This window comes from Notothenia coriiceps, unplaced genomic scaffold (genome assembly GCF_000735185.1).
Source record: "Notothenia coriiceps isolate Sejong01 unplaced genomic scaffold, NC01 NC01_scaffold00037246, whole genome shotgun sequence".
In the NCBI taxonomy this organism is placed as follows: Eukaryota; Metazoa; Chordata; class Actinopteri; order Perciformes; family Nototheniidae; genus Notothenia; species Notothenia coriiceps.
In genome coordinates, this window is record NW_011369947.1 from 2,891,411 (window position 1) to 2,905,094 (window position 13,684).

Here is a 13,684-nt window from a genome sequence, read left to right on the forward strand (position 1 = left end):
CATTCTCTTGGATTTCAGAATGATTTAGTGTATTTTCCCCAGAAAGATACATTGCTTCCCCAACTATGCTCTTTGAATTGATAGAAGGATGAATTGACCTAACCTCTGCTGCCATTTAAACCAATCAGATCGACCCTTTGAGATTGAAAAAGGCTGATGTTTCTGTGAAGAGAGGCTCGCTGCGGTGCTAAAAGTACACACGATAAGGCTCAGTTACTCTCAACTCGATGAAATGTAAGAGTTTATCAGTGCCATTTTAAAATGTAGATATTGGGGGAAATGGGGCGGGAATATTTTTTGAGTTTTAAGGCAGGAGTTTTAAAGATTGTATTTGAAGCTTGGACCACTCTGTATTTTAGAGGCACAGGTGCAGCATGGAGTATAGATTTCAAAGGATGGCTTGTCAAGAGTGAGTGGCTAATGATGACACTGGCCTCTGGATTAAGTAATCATTTAGATTTGGTAGTGACCAAACAAGCTACCAACTGTCATTATATTCTGATCGGTGCACTCCAACTAAGACCCTCCTACTTTAAACTAGTGAAAAGAAAACTGAGAAGCAAAGAAATTCAGACATTTCTCATGTAAAATAACCCAAACTGTCTCAGTATTTAAGAAAATATTGTTTTCTCGCTCCTCAAGTGTTAACCATTGTCATCCCATGTTATCCCAAACAAAGCCTTTACGAGGCCAGCAAACCTATACAGTCCTTTAACAGATTTGTTTGAAAATGCCCCCTCATCAGGAAATTGCTGCTATTGGTTAAAAAGTCTGCAAAAGGGTTGAATATATTTGATCCACTCCTTTCCCACGGTGTGTTTCTGAAGCTGCACCATTCAAAGAAATGACTATGTAAACCAAAAATGAGTCAATGTTTGAACATAAGGGCCGCACAGTGCTGTGGTGGTGATTGTATTGGGAATGATGACGGTGAGAAAATGATGATAGTGATAATGGCTGCTTGAGATTCAAAGCCTTTGACACCCTGTCCTCTTTTCTTCTTCTTTCATTTGTGCAAATGAAACATGTCTGGTACAAACTCTGACATTCACCTACAACTGTTTAGTTTCTTTTGGAAAGGTGTTCTGGGTTCACATATAAACCATAAAAAGGTTACTTTTAAGTTATTTTTACAAAGAAAACCCATAGCTTTTGCTTGTTTCTTGGGAGTTTTTGTTTTCATTTCCCATTTGTAATAATTTGTCATTTGTACCTACTTAGGCAAGTTTGGTTGAAGCTGTGAATAATCATTGAGACACTTTTCTTTAGTTCTGGTCATGATGATTTGTCAAACCTTTAATGATGCCACGGACTCAGTGCCATCAGAGGTAAAGAATAAAACATAGATAAATGCTGTTTGTTTTTCTGCTTTCACTCACTTGAGCTGTTTTGGTTGCCAGGATTTTCACTTTGCAGTTACTCGAGCCTTGAATGATTTCCACAGTGGAAGTGTGATCATGTTCTGCTGTGTCTACTACATAATTCCTATGAGAGGAATTCCTACTGTGCAGTGGCTACAATGCAATATTATTTAAAATTACAGTCGGCTGTGTGCTCTTATTGTGACGTTTTCTGAAGTTAAAGTGGAAACAGTTCTTTTTCTGGTGAAACATACATTGTAGCAATAGTTGTTTTGCATTCAGATTCACAGTTTTGCCTGTTCAGGATTCACTTCATCTCTTTTGCTTTTTACTGTAGAAGTGCCAACATGTAAAGAATGCCTTTCAGTGCTCCAACAGATCCGAGGTCAGCTTGACTGTGCGTCTCCGTGCTGTTTCATGTAGCTTGCTCCTGTGGAATGATGTCTCAAGCACAGCAGCAGATTCTCTGTTACTGAAGAACATTTCTCAACATGTTGATTAGGTTTCTGCTTTCTCTGATGTTTTGTTTTTCTATTTCTCACTTGTTTTATCAGCAGTTTTAATGTCTGTAGCGGCACCTAACTTGATTCAGTGGTTTCATTTGTCTGTATTGTGTTTGACATTGTACAAAGTGGTTGGATTAAAAAAACAGATGGATGAATGAATGAAAGAAAAAAGAATACATAGGGAGTCATCGGCAGCCTCTAACGGTATGTTTTGCACTAAGTATAGAGTGTTCAAGCTTCATATTAAAAAAAACTTTGCGCTACAATACAATGAAATTTGTTACTTTATTTGTAAAACTTAATAAAAAAAGATGTTTAAAAGGAATTGAAGTGACTGGATTTTAAATCAATATGAATAAAGGAATGAAATGAAAGAGTATTTTTAGATATAATAAATAAGAAATGGTTATGTCAACATATATTTATATTTAATTAGTAAAGGATTTGGTATATATGTTTGTTAAATGTATTTAAATTCTAATATCCAGTTATAGTTGGCAATGCTACCTCTATCATTACTTTATAATTCAAGAAGACAATTCAAAGTGTGTTATATCAACCATATCATTGCAAAAAATAAATACAATATAGACAATATAAAGGGACTTTTGTTTACTAAAATACATATTTTTAAAGCTATTTGTATCCTTCCGTTTGGCTGCAGTACTAAAGTTTTCCACATGGCCGCAGCAATGTGTTAACTGACCAGCCTTTCACGGTGTTCCTGTTATCATGACCAGAAGCCTCTTGCTCCGGCCAATCAGGAAACGGCTCGTTATGAGGTGTGAATCTGGGTTTATTATCTGTCACCATAGAGACAATGAAAATAACATGGTCAATAGACCTGAGGAAGGAAGGGAGGAAAGAAAATGAAACTTGCCGGTATATTACAACAATACATTTCCATCAGGCAGTTTTCCTGCTGTGATGTGAATACTGCACTGCAGAACATTGCACACATTGGGATTTTATCAGCATAATAAACTTTGAAAAACTTGTTTTAATCTTCAAAACATGCCTTTTACTTTGAGGAATTAAGATTCTAAAGCAAGAAACAATTGATAACTTAAAATGAATTTGATTACCTTGAATATAAAACACCGTATTTACCTGAATGTATTTTGATTATTAGGGTCTGAGACCAGAGGTCGGCGAAGACCCTATTGTAAGACAACCCTGCCAAGCACACAAAAAACAGGGAAAACGACGGGAAAAAGCACAAGGTTCCGAAATCATGACAGTAGGTAGCCCGCGCGAGCCGCCCATGTCACTATGCTCGCTACATTATTGATATCGATAGGATTATAAAAACGAAAACAAAAGAAAATGAAGCAAAAAAATTAAACAAAATGCCTCTTGAGGGCACGAAGTGACGAAAACGTTTCCCATGTCTCCATTAAGGTCCATTGTAAATTCAGCCTCATCTTTCCTCAGAGCAACAGCCGCACACCTTCAGATAAACTGCCAAAAGAGCCACATTATTGACACGAAAGTACACAATAAGCACACTGTAACGCTCCTCAGGGTCCTGACATACTCCACGCGTTGACATTTTACCGAGGATGATTGCAACTTCTGTAGTTCATGGTGGTCCAGGCCCCCGCTTCCTGTCAGAGACGCTCTACCAGCTTTTGTTACAAACATGTCGCACTTATAATTTGACCAACTGTATAACGTGTAGGTCCATTGCCACCTTGACTTGACACCCAAGGGTCAGGGTGTTCTGCTGAACCCGGTCAAACAAGAACCTGAGCTGGTTCGTCAGATACACCTCTGCTGGTGCACAAAGGGTCCTTGTGAAACTCTTGGAAGTTTTCTTGCTCACCAGATTACGTTGGGAACTTGGACCCTCAGGAACCCCACAAACACTTGATATATTGATTACTTCTTTGTACCGATTAAACATTAACATTCGGGGTCGGGAAGTTATTCAAGGTTTGGTCCGCTTTAAAACCTAAGGTTTCAGGTACAAACGAAAGTTTGACAAGCATCACGAACTGTACCATAAAGATAATCACTAACTCGTCCAAAGACGGGGCCTAACCTTTCGCTCTACAGGCCACTTTTTTTTGTTAACCCCAGAGCCGACCTTAAGGTCTGCCATTCGTCCCACAAATTAGGACAACTCTTGTAGGCCTACAGTGACTCCTCCTCAGGACAAGCAAAAAGACTCTCTTTATTCATCATAATGCAAAATAAAAAAAAATTTATAGTCTAACTATCTTGACGGTCATTATCGTTTAATAAAAATTCTACACTTTGTTACAACCTTGAGTTTATTTGGAGAAAAAGTTCCTCTATCAGGAGAGAGTTTAGGGTCGTGGGACCAAAGGAGTAACCGCAGAACTCGAAGGAAAAAGCGGACGACACGACTTGGAGTTTCTGAAAGGGGCTTACACCGTCTTTCAGTACGAGGATGGTCGTGAACTCGTGTATTTCGAGACTTTGTGAAGGTACGACGAGGTTTCGTACTTAGTGTAGGTTGTCCGAAGTTCAGCAGAAAACTTAGATCCTTTTGTAATCTGTGGTTTCTGGGTAGTTAGACGATAGTTTGGATAGCGGTCAATCATTGTTATAGACTTTTTTCATAATCTTGGTTAAAATCATAGATGAAGTAAAGAATTACTGGAGACCCAAAATGTTACGTAATTTCATTTAGTAGTTATTAGAAATGTATAAGACAAGTTATAAAAATGAAAAACTGGGTTCTGTTATGTATATAATTTATTTCAGTTCTTATTGAAGACACTTTCATTGATTGACTATTATTTTAATAGAGGTTTACGGGTCCTAACAGGTCACCTTAGCTACGTTGAGATGGGAGACATTTTGGGAGTTTAGCGGAACCATAGTGTTAACCAGTATCTTCGAACTAAATCCGAAAAGAATAGAAATTTACAACAAGGCGTCTCGAAGTTTAATGTGTGCCAAAAATTTTTGGCCGAAATTATTAAATTACTACAAAATATTACGTTAAAACATAAAAGGACTTTCAACACTTCGTGAACCTTTAACGAACACCAGACTTACCACCGCGGATTAAATATTTAATTATTGGAACGAAATTGTAGATTACCCTACACAAAACTGTAGCTATTGTTAAGTTTATATAACTTGATCCAATTTATCACCCGTCTTTGTAATGAAACATCACCGTTTTACCAGCGCCATTTATTACATGGAGACCCGTACTTTATGGAAATACTAACGCAAAAAAACGGTAGGGTGGTGGTAGTCCCATGACGTTCGTTGGACGTCAGTACGTTGTTCGACCTTAAAGACAGCTAACTACCGTACATCAAGAGGTTACATCGAACGCGCCTATAGACTCCATCCTTTTGTTAGAATTAGGTATTTGTATTTAGTTATACTACAGTTTGAGGCGTATACTGCCTTCTGTCATAAATAGTTTAAATTTTTTATATATAAGGAGGTTATTAACATTGTTAGTAAGAATGGAGGATACCCAAGCAAATTTAGACTGACTAAATGATGAGAGTAATTTATCATAGTATTTACATTCAAGGAAACCAAAGAACTTTCCATTTATTTAGGTTCAATAAGAATAATAATAATAATTTGTAACACAAAAATGTGAATTAATGGTTAGTTAGTAAAAACTGGTCGACGTCTCCCCTCGTTCTTAATACTTACTATGGATTAACATCCTCAACGTAATTAGTTTCACCCGTTCTATAATTTCGCATATTGATATAGGTACAGACTTACCTCCTTAATGTAAAAATTATAAAAGATTCTACTGTATTTGAACAAGGAATGTCACATGAAAACAAAATTACTATAAACATTACTGTCAATCCATACTATTTATTATATGGACGTAGTAAAGCATACTAAAAAGATTAAAGATTACCAAACGGTAATTGTCGATCGCTTCCAACAAGCAATACCAAGGTTTTCTCCCGATATTTCGGTTATTGTTTGATAGGCTTCCCGCCTGTTATATATTGTTGGGTTTTAAGAAGTGTCCCAATTATTCCCTCTGTTGGAAGTCAACATACAACCCGGACACTATCATTTGTTTGTTTACAAACGGGGATTATACGGGTCGGATGGAGTTCGTCCCTTCGAGAGTATCTCAGTTGTCATTACCAGAAGGCTTGTACTACCGAAGTAACAACCACCAAAAAGTAANAGCGTGTTCTGTCCAGAAACCAGTGACGACGAGAAGAAGGACCTGGCCACACAGAACAGGATCAGGTGGGAGTCATGTCTTCATGATACAATCCAATCCAAGTTATATAGCACATTTAAAAACAACAGATTTGACCAAAGTGCTGTCAATAAATATATAAAAAGCAGCATAAATGCATTTAGACAAAACCAAAAAAAATGTAAAACCCGAGAAACCATACTTATAGCCACAGACTGAAAAACTCATACACGATGTAAAAACAATATAAAACACAAGAAAATAGAAAACCCCAATTTAAATTGATAACAATATACATAAAGAAACATTTGGTAGCACTTTAGATTAAGGTACACATATTCACCATCAACTAGTTGTTCATTAACATATTAAAGTCAAACTACTAGCTTATTGGTTATGAACAAGACTTCACTTTAAAATATGGAACATATTCTGAGTTAGAAATCCCACATTTTTTGTTATTTTGACAAAATTAACACTTTTAGTTTCATGCCTTGTTACATAAGAATGGACCATAATTGTGAGGTGTTATTTAATTGTGAGGTGTTATTATGGGAGACTTACTATTCTTGTGGCACTACTGCCTTATAGGCCCATATTGAGCATATTAAGACCCAAACTCATGTACAACAACGTCCTTACTTACAATAATTAAGCACTAGTTAGAGGGTTATTGAGGAAAAACTCTCAACTAATGGCTTATTACTTGTAGAATATGGTCATCTGGAATAAGGCATTCATAAGTGTTTTATAATGACTAATAAAGTGCCAATATACGGCTAATATGCATGTTAATTAACAACTATTTGATAGTGAATATGTGTAGCTTAATATAAAGTGTTACCAAACATTTATGAAACAGCATAAACACATAATAATTTCAATTTTTATAGCGCCTTTCAAGAGACCCAAGGACGCTTTACAATGGGAAACAAAACAACAAAATAATAATATTCGCACAGATACACAGGTTTGAAAAAGAACAGGTGGCTGGGTACTGCATTTTAGCTGAGGCCAAAGGCCTGAGTGAACAGATGGTGTTTGAGTTGTTTTTTTAAAGTGGGCATTCCTGATAGCAGAGGGGACAGAATTCCAGAGGGTGGGGGCTGCGACACTGAAGGCTCTGTTGCCAAAGATTTTCAGCTTGGAGCGCTGGATGGAGAGCAGCCCGTTGTCGGAGGACCACAGCTGACGAGAGGGGGTGTACAATGAATTGGAGAAAAGCTACTCCTTTTTAAGGTGCCATCAAAACATTCAGAATAAACAACAGACAACAACAAAGCATTCATACATACATAAAAGAGTAATGAATAAAGCGCAGGAATTAATTAATTAGAGTAAGTATGTATGTGTGAATGATAGATTATATATTGCACATGTATGGGTTATTGCACAGGGGAGGAAGACTAAGCGGTGTTAGTGTATTTAAAACAGTTCAATCAGGAGAGAATGGTTTTGATGTAAGAATACATATTTATTGCAGAGATACACAAATTAATGTAATGGAGTTTTTTGCGATTAGGCCCCGTTGTGCAGGAAGTATCATTCAGGAGGGTATAACCGATCCGATGAAACCCCCCGGGGTCTAGACCCTGGTGGTGGTGAATGGATGGTTGGGGTCGGTCTGAAGGGGAGGGGTTTAGCTTGACCCTGGACTCAGAGGGACAGGAGGTGAAAAGGGGGGGAGGAGGGTTGCGTAGAGTCACCTGAAATGACAGCTGTCAGGGGGGAGAGCAGACTTAAAAGGTTTGGCAGAGCGCTATGATAGGCTCTTGGGAATAGAGCGAAGTGATTGGTTAAGCTGGAGAGTGACGCCGATCACTTATTAGAGTAGTTACATGGGAATAGTAAATGAAGAGTAAAGACGGTCTTCGTGGTTGAACTTACGCTGAGCTTCATTTTATAGATTTTGTATTTCCTGGTCATATGTATATTTGTCTTCTGGTTTATTTCTATTTCTATTTTGAGATGTTTCTATTTTAGAATTGTTTATTTCTGCTCTTTTAAAGTGTTATTATGTGCAATGCAAAAAAGTTCCCAAATGTTGGATTAATAAAGTACCTCTTATCTCATCTGATCTTATCTTATGAGTTCAGTGCCAGGGGAAGAAACCGTCTTTGAGTCTGTTCATCAGCCATTTTTAGCAGTTTTCTGCTCACGTTTGTTACACTTTCTGTCACAGTGGAAGCTGGTGACTGCATGTCTCAGTCATCCAAAGGGCAAGTAGAAGGCCATGGGAAAATGTATATCATATGCATAAAAATAACCCTTAATGCTTACTGTTTTAATTCTGTGTGTTGCAGGGCGTTACACTGGGTCACCATCGAGATGCTGTGCTTGTCCTTCGATGAGGAAATCCCTGAAGTGTCTGAGAACGTGGTCAAAGCAATCACAGGTCAGAGTGTGACTGCATTCAGTCACTCATTGCATGTGTGTTTTATGTCACAGAATTCATATCTACTTTTTTAATCATCAGAAACAGGAAGTTTTTTTTTAATACGTGTCGTTTTATGATGGTGGTTTTTCGAGTACTAATCTGGTTTTCATCATCAATATCTGTATTATTACTTATACACCACTGTACATATTGTAACATACACATTTTAACATATGTATTGTATATATGTATCTTTATTTTTATCATTTTACATTTTTACTTTGATTTTATTCTAAAACTGAGCAACTGTGAAAAACAACCTAATTTCTCCCGCGGGTAAATAAAGCAGTCTGATGATTTGAATTATCTAAATGTTATTTAAAGGTCTGGAAGTCAAGGCAAGATGGCCTCCTCTGACTTTATTATATTGTTCTGTTCAAAAATGTATTTTTTTTTGAGTGAAAGGATATTTTTCATACATCCTGTCTTGCGCAAGTACAAACAGGGTTTAAGGCTCTTACTTATTTTCTCGAATCATAAAGTTATGGAGGCGTGTGGCGCAGTGGGTTGTGCGTTTGTGTTCGGATCGGGGGTCACAGGTTCAAACCCCACTGCAGTCAGCATGTCGTTGTGTCCCTGAAAGTGACATGTGATGTAATAAAGTAAAAGAAACCCTAACCCAAAGTCGACTTGAAATACGACTTTTAACCAAAACACATATAACATACATACATATTAAGTTTACTACCATAGATAATGAAAAAACCAGTAAACATTGACATAAGAGCGGCTGGAACCAGTGAAGTGTTGCTTAAAGATGACTACACAAAGACACAATAATAAAAGCAGTTAATCTTATGTGTAGCTGTAGAAAACGTTGTCATGTTGCCGTTGGTCACCATGGAAACATTAATTAGCTAACAAGGACATTATTGTTCTATTAATATAAAGGGAGGTCAGGTACTCTTTAAAACAGCTGCTAGTTATGGGTACTTTTTACTGAAGTACATTTCAAAGCCTCTTTACTTTTACTTGAGTAAAGAAGTTTAGTCAGTACTTCTACTTTCACCAGAGTATTTTTAAACATGAGTATCTGTACTTCTACTTGAGTAAAGGATGTGTGTACTTTACGTCCCGGCTCCCTCTGCGGAACGCGGGCTTGTCAATCGGCGAAGCGTTGAGGAGGCGAGCCCCTCCTCCAACTCCCTGACCTCGGCCCCCACGGTTGAAGAGCTATTTCCACCCCGGCGAGCGTGTCGTGACTCCTTGTCCCTTGCCACTTTCACCCGTCTTTGTCGTCCCAAATCGAAATTTCCAGGGGATAATGAAAAATGAACAAAGAAGTAGTTAGTATAGTGTACAGACGACTTTCCAAACCCGAAGGTTTTATGGTTTGTAGTAGTAACGTCGGTAATGGGTATTAAGGGAGACAAAGTCCGGGGACGAACATGGTTTCACGACTAAGAGACAGACAATGATAATCTACTTTTAATTCCTCGGGGGGAGAGGGGTGCCCCCGGAGACCTCTCCTATAAACCAATGTTTCTTGAGGTTACCACGAGAATCCTCCTCTAAGTCCACTATCTCCCCCCCCCCCAATGGAACGCAACGCACCGTAACCGATTACAATGTGTTCTGTTGGTGTACAACATACTGTAGTATTTGCACCCGGGTTTTAAGACTTAGTCGGAGTAAAAAGTCTGTCCAATAAAATATCGTTTACCTAAGCTCCTGTTTTTCGTCTCTCCTTAGAGAAAGGTGTCCTCCCCCCTGTGTACAACTACGAATCCTCTCTGTACTATCAATTCCGCCTGTGTACAACTACAATCTTCTCTGTACACTTCTAATTCTCCCCGCCTGTGTACGAACGTACATCTTCGTCTGTTACTTCTTCTCCCCACGCTGTGTACGAACTACATCTTACTCTGTAACTTCTTCCCCCCTCGCCCTGTGTACGAACTAACCCCAACTTCTCTTCTTCTTCTACCCCTGTGTACTAACTACAAATCTTCTCTGTACATTCTTCTCCCCTGGTGTACCAACTACATTCTTCCCTCTGTACTTCTTCTCCCCTGGTACAACTACAATCTTCCGTCTGTACCTCTTCCCCTCCCCTGTGTCAAATACATCTTCCTGTACCTCTTCTCCCCCTGTGTACAACTACGATCTTCTCTGTACTCTTCCTCCGCCTGTGTACAAACTACTAATCTTCTCTGCTACTTCTTCTCCGCCAGTGTGTACGAAACTACCATCCTTCTCTGTACTTCTTCGTCCCCTGTGTACAACTACATCCTTCTCTGTAACTTCTTCTCCGCGTCCTTATACAACTACGATCCTTCTCTGTACCTCTCCCCTTCCCCTTGTCAACTACATCTTCTCTGTACTCTCTCCCCTGTGTTACAACTACATCTTCTCTGTACTTCTTCCCCTCCCCTGTGTACAACGTACATCTTCTCTGTGACTTCTTCCCTCCCCTGTGTACAAACTACCATCTTCTCTGTACTTCTTCTCCCCTGTATACAACTAACAATCCTCGTCTGTAACCTACTTGTCCCCTGTGTACAACTACATCTTCTCTGGTACTTTCTTCCTCCGCGCTGTGTACAACTAACGATCTTCTCTGCTACTTCTTCTCCCCCTGTGCGACGAAACCTACATCCTCTCTGTAACTTCTTCTCCCCCGTGTAGCAACTACGGATCTTCCTCTGTACTTCTTCTCCCCTGTGTAACAACTACCCAAATCTTCCCTCTGTACTTCTTCCCTCCCCTGTGTACAACTAAATCCTTCTCTGTACTCTTCCCCTCCCGCTGTTACAGCTACGATCTTCTCTGTACTTATTCTCCCCCTGTGTACAGCCTACAATCTTATCTGTACATTCTTCCTCCCGCTGTGTAAAAGCTACATCTTCTCTGTACTTCTTCCTCCCTGTGTATCAACTACATCTCCTGTACTTCTTCTCCCCTGTGTACGAACTACGAATCGTTCTCTGTACTTCTTCTCCCTGTGTACGAACTACCATCTTCTCTGTACTTCTTTCTCCCCTGTGTACAGACTACATCTTCTCTGTACCCCCTCTTCTCCCCCTGTGTACAACTACATCCCTTCTCTGTACTTCTTCTCCCCTGTGTACGACTACATCCTTCTCTGTACTTCTTCTCCCCCTGTGTACAACTACGTTCTTCTCTGTACTTCTTACCTATCCCCTTGTACGAAACTACATTTCTCTGTACTTCTTCTCCGCCTGTGTACCACTAACCGACTTCTCGTGTACTTTCTTTCTCCCCCTGTGTACGACTACGATCTTCTCTGTACTTCTTCCCTCCCCATGTGTACAAACTACTTCTTCCTCTGTACTTCTTCTCCGCTGTGTACAAGCTACATACTTCCTCTGTACTCTTCCCCCTGCCGCCTGTAGTCAACTTACGATCTCTCTGTACTTCTCCTCGCCTGTGTACAACTACAATCTTCCTGTCTTCTTCCTCCCCTGTGTACATAACTACATCTTATCTGTCACTTCTTCCTCCCCGTGTGTACAACTACCTCTTCCTCTGTACCCTCTTCTCCCTCCTGTGTACAAACTACAAATCTTCTCTGTACCTCTTACTCCGCCTGTGTACAACGACACCTCTCTGTTACCCCCTCTTCCTCCGCCTGTGTACAACTACATCTTCTCTGTTACTTCTTCTCCTTTGTACAAACTACGATTCTTCTCTGTACTTGTGCACTAAAACGCTATATATCCAAGGAAATTCTTACATGGGTGTCTTGTGTCGGGGGGCGACTCAGCTAAGATCGGTGGCGCCCGGGTCGTGAATCGGGCTCCACATAATGATTTGTCTGGTTCAACGCACTGTCATCATAGGCAAGGAGAGGACGGGAGTTAGCCCGGGCCGACCCCAACGTCCTTCGCTCACTACATGACCTACAACCTGAGCGTCCCGCCCCCACCCAACCGGAAGTCGGCTACATCTAGTACTCGCCTCCTTAGGGACCGCGGGGCCGCTGCGGCGCGAGGAACACACTAGGACCTACCGCGGACTTCTACACAAAACGTGACGTCGGCGCAAACTACGTCGAGTCCAAACCAGGCTCCTTTTGAAAAGCTCAGGTAGAGTTACGCAGACGCTCTTTGTTCATATGTTTCAGTCCCCTGACTCTCTGTCTGTATAATAGCCGCTGGTCTNAAGGACGTGAAGTCTACCCATGTGCAGCCTCGAAGTTTCCCCCAAACCAAGGATGCAGCCTCGGTGGAATTCCAAGTATGCTGAAGATTGGAACAGTACTTCGGCGGCACTCGATGACGTAGCATCCTTGAAATATTGGCTTGGAAGCCAGTTTCCTCGAGATTGACAAACGGCCAGAGGGCTGCTGTGCCTCCTGTCATCATTAATGGACGTCTCTTTAAAATGACCGTTCAGAGGAGAAGATTTCTAATTTCTCTAACCGCCTGCTGCTTCCCCTCCTCTCTCCTCGGTTCCCCTCCAAGACTCCTCCGCTCGCATCTCCTGTGGGCGGGACTAAGACACGAGGATAGGAGTCGAGGAGGGGAAATTAGAGAATTGAGAAGCCTTCTATGTATTTCTTATATTATATTTCAATTGTCTCGCAACAGAATGAAAACTGAATTTCTCTTTGTGGATTTATGATGTATTTTTTCTCCTTCTTTATATTATAAGATGATATCATATTGTAGCACCAAGTAATCCTTTTCTGAAGGGAGGCATGGATAAAATCATCACTCTGTTTTCTAAATGCTTATTCATTTAACTGGATATTTTTTCTTTGACAGTTATTTTGTCATCCATGCTGGCATTTGACTTCTTAATTTCCCCATTCCCACATATTCGACAATAGGAAAATAGGAACAATTGCCCAATCCTAGCACAAACTATAACACCAAGTCTTATTAGAGGGTATATGCAGGAATCCTGAAGTCAAATGTAAGACCTTTTAAGACCCTTTCCATACATTTTAAGAACTCATCGCCACTTGGAGTTTTATCTGGTTACATTGGCGACACACTTTACCTCACATTGAGTATATACAGTATTGATTGTCCTTCCTCCTTATCTTCCAACCATTTGGACGCAGACTTGCATTTCCCCATAACGATGTTGTTTAACAACCGGCGTAAACGGACCTTCGCGCGCTATCAAGCAGTGAGCGTGCGATGTCCTGTTCAGATGACGTCAGATCCAACGGGATGCCAGAAATAAACTACACAGAATCACACTACACACCTACGCAATGATTACATTCAGGCAG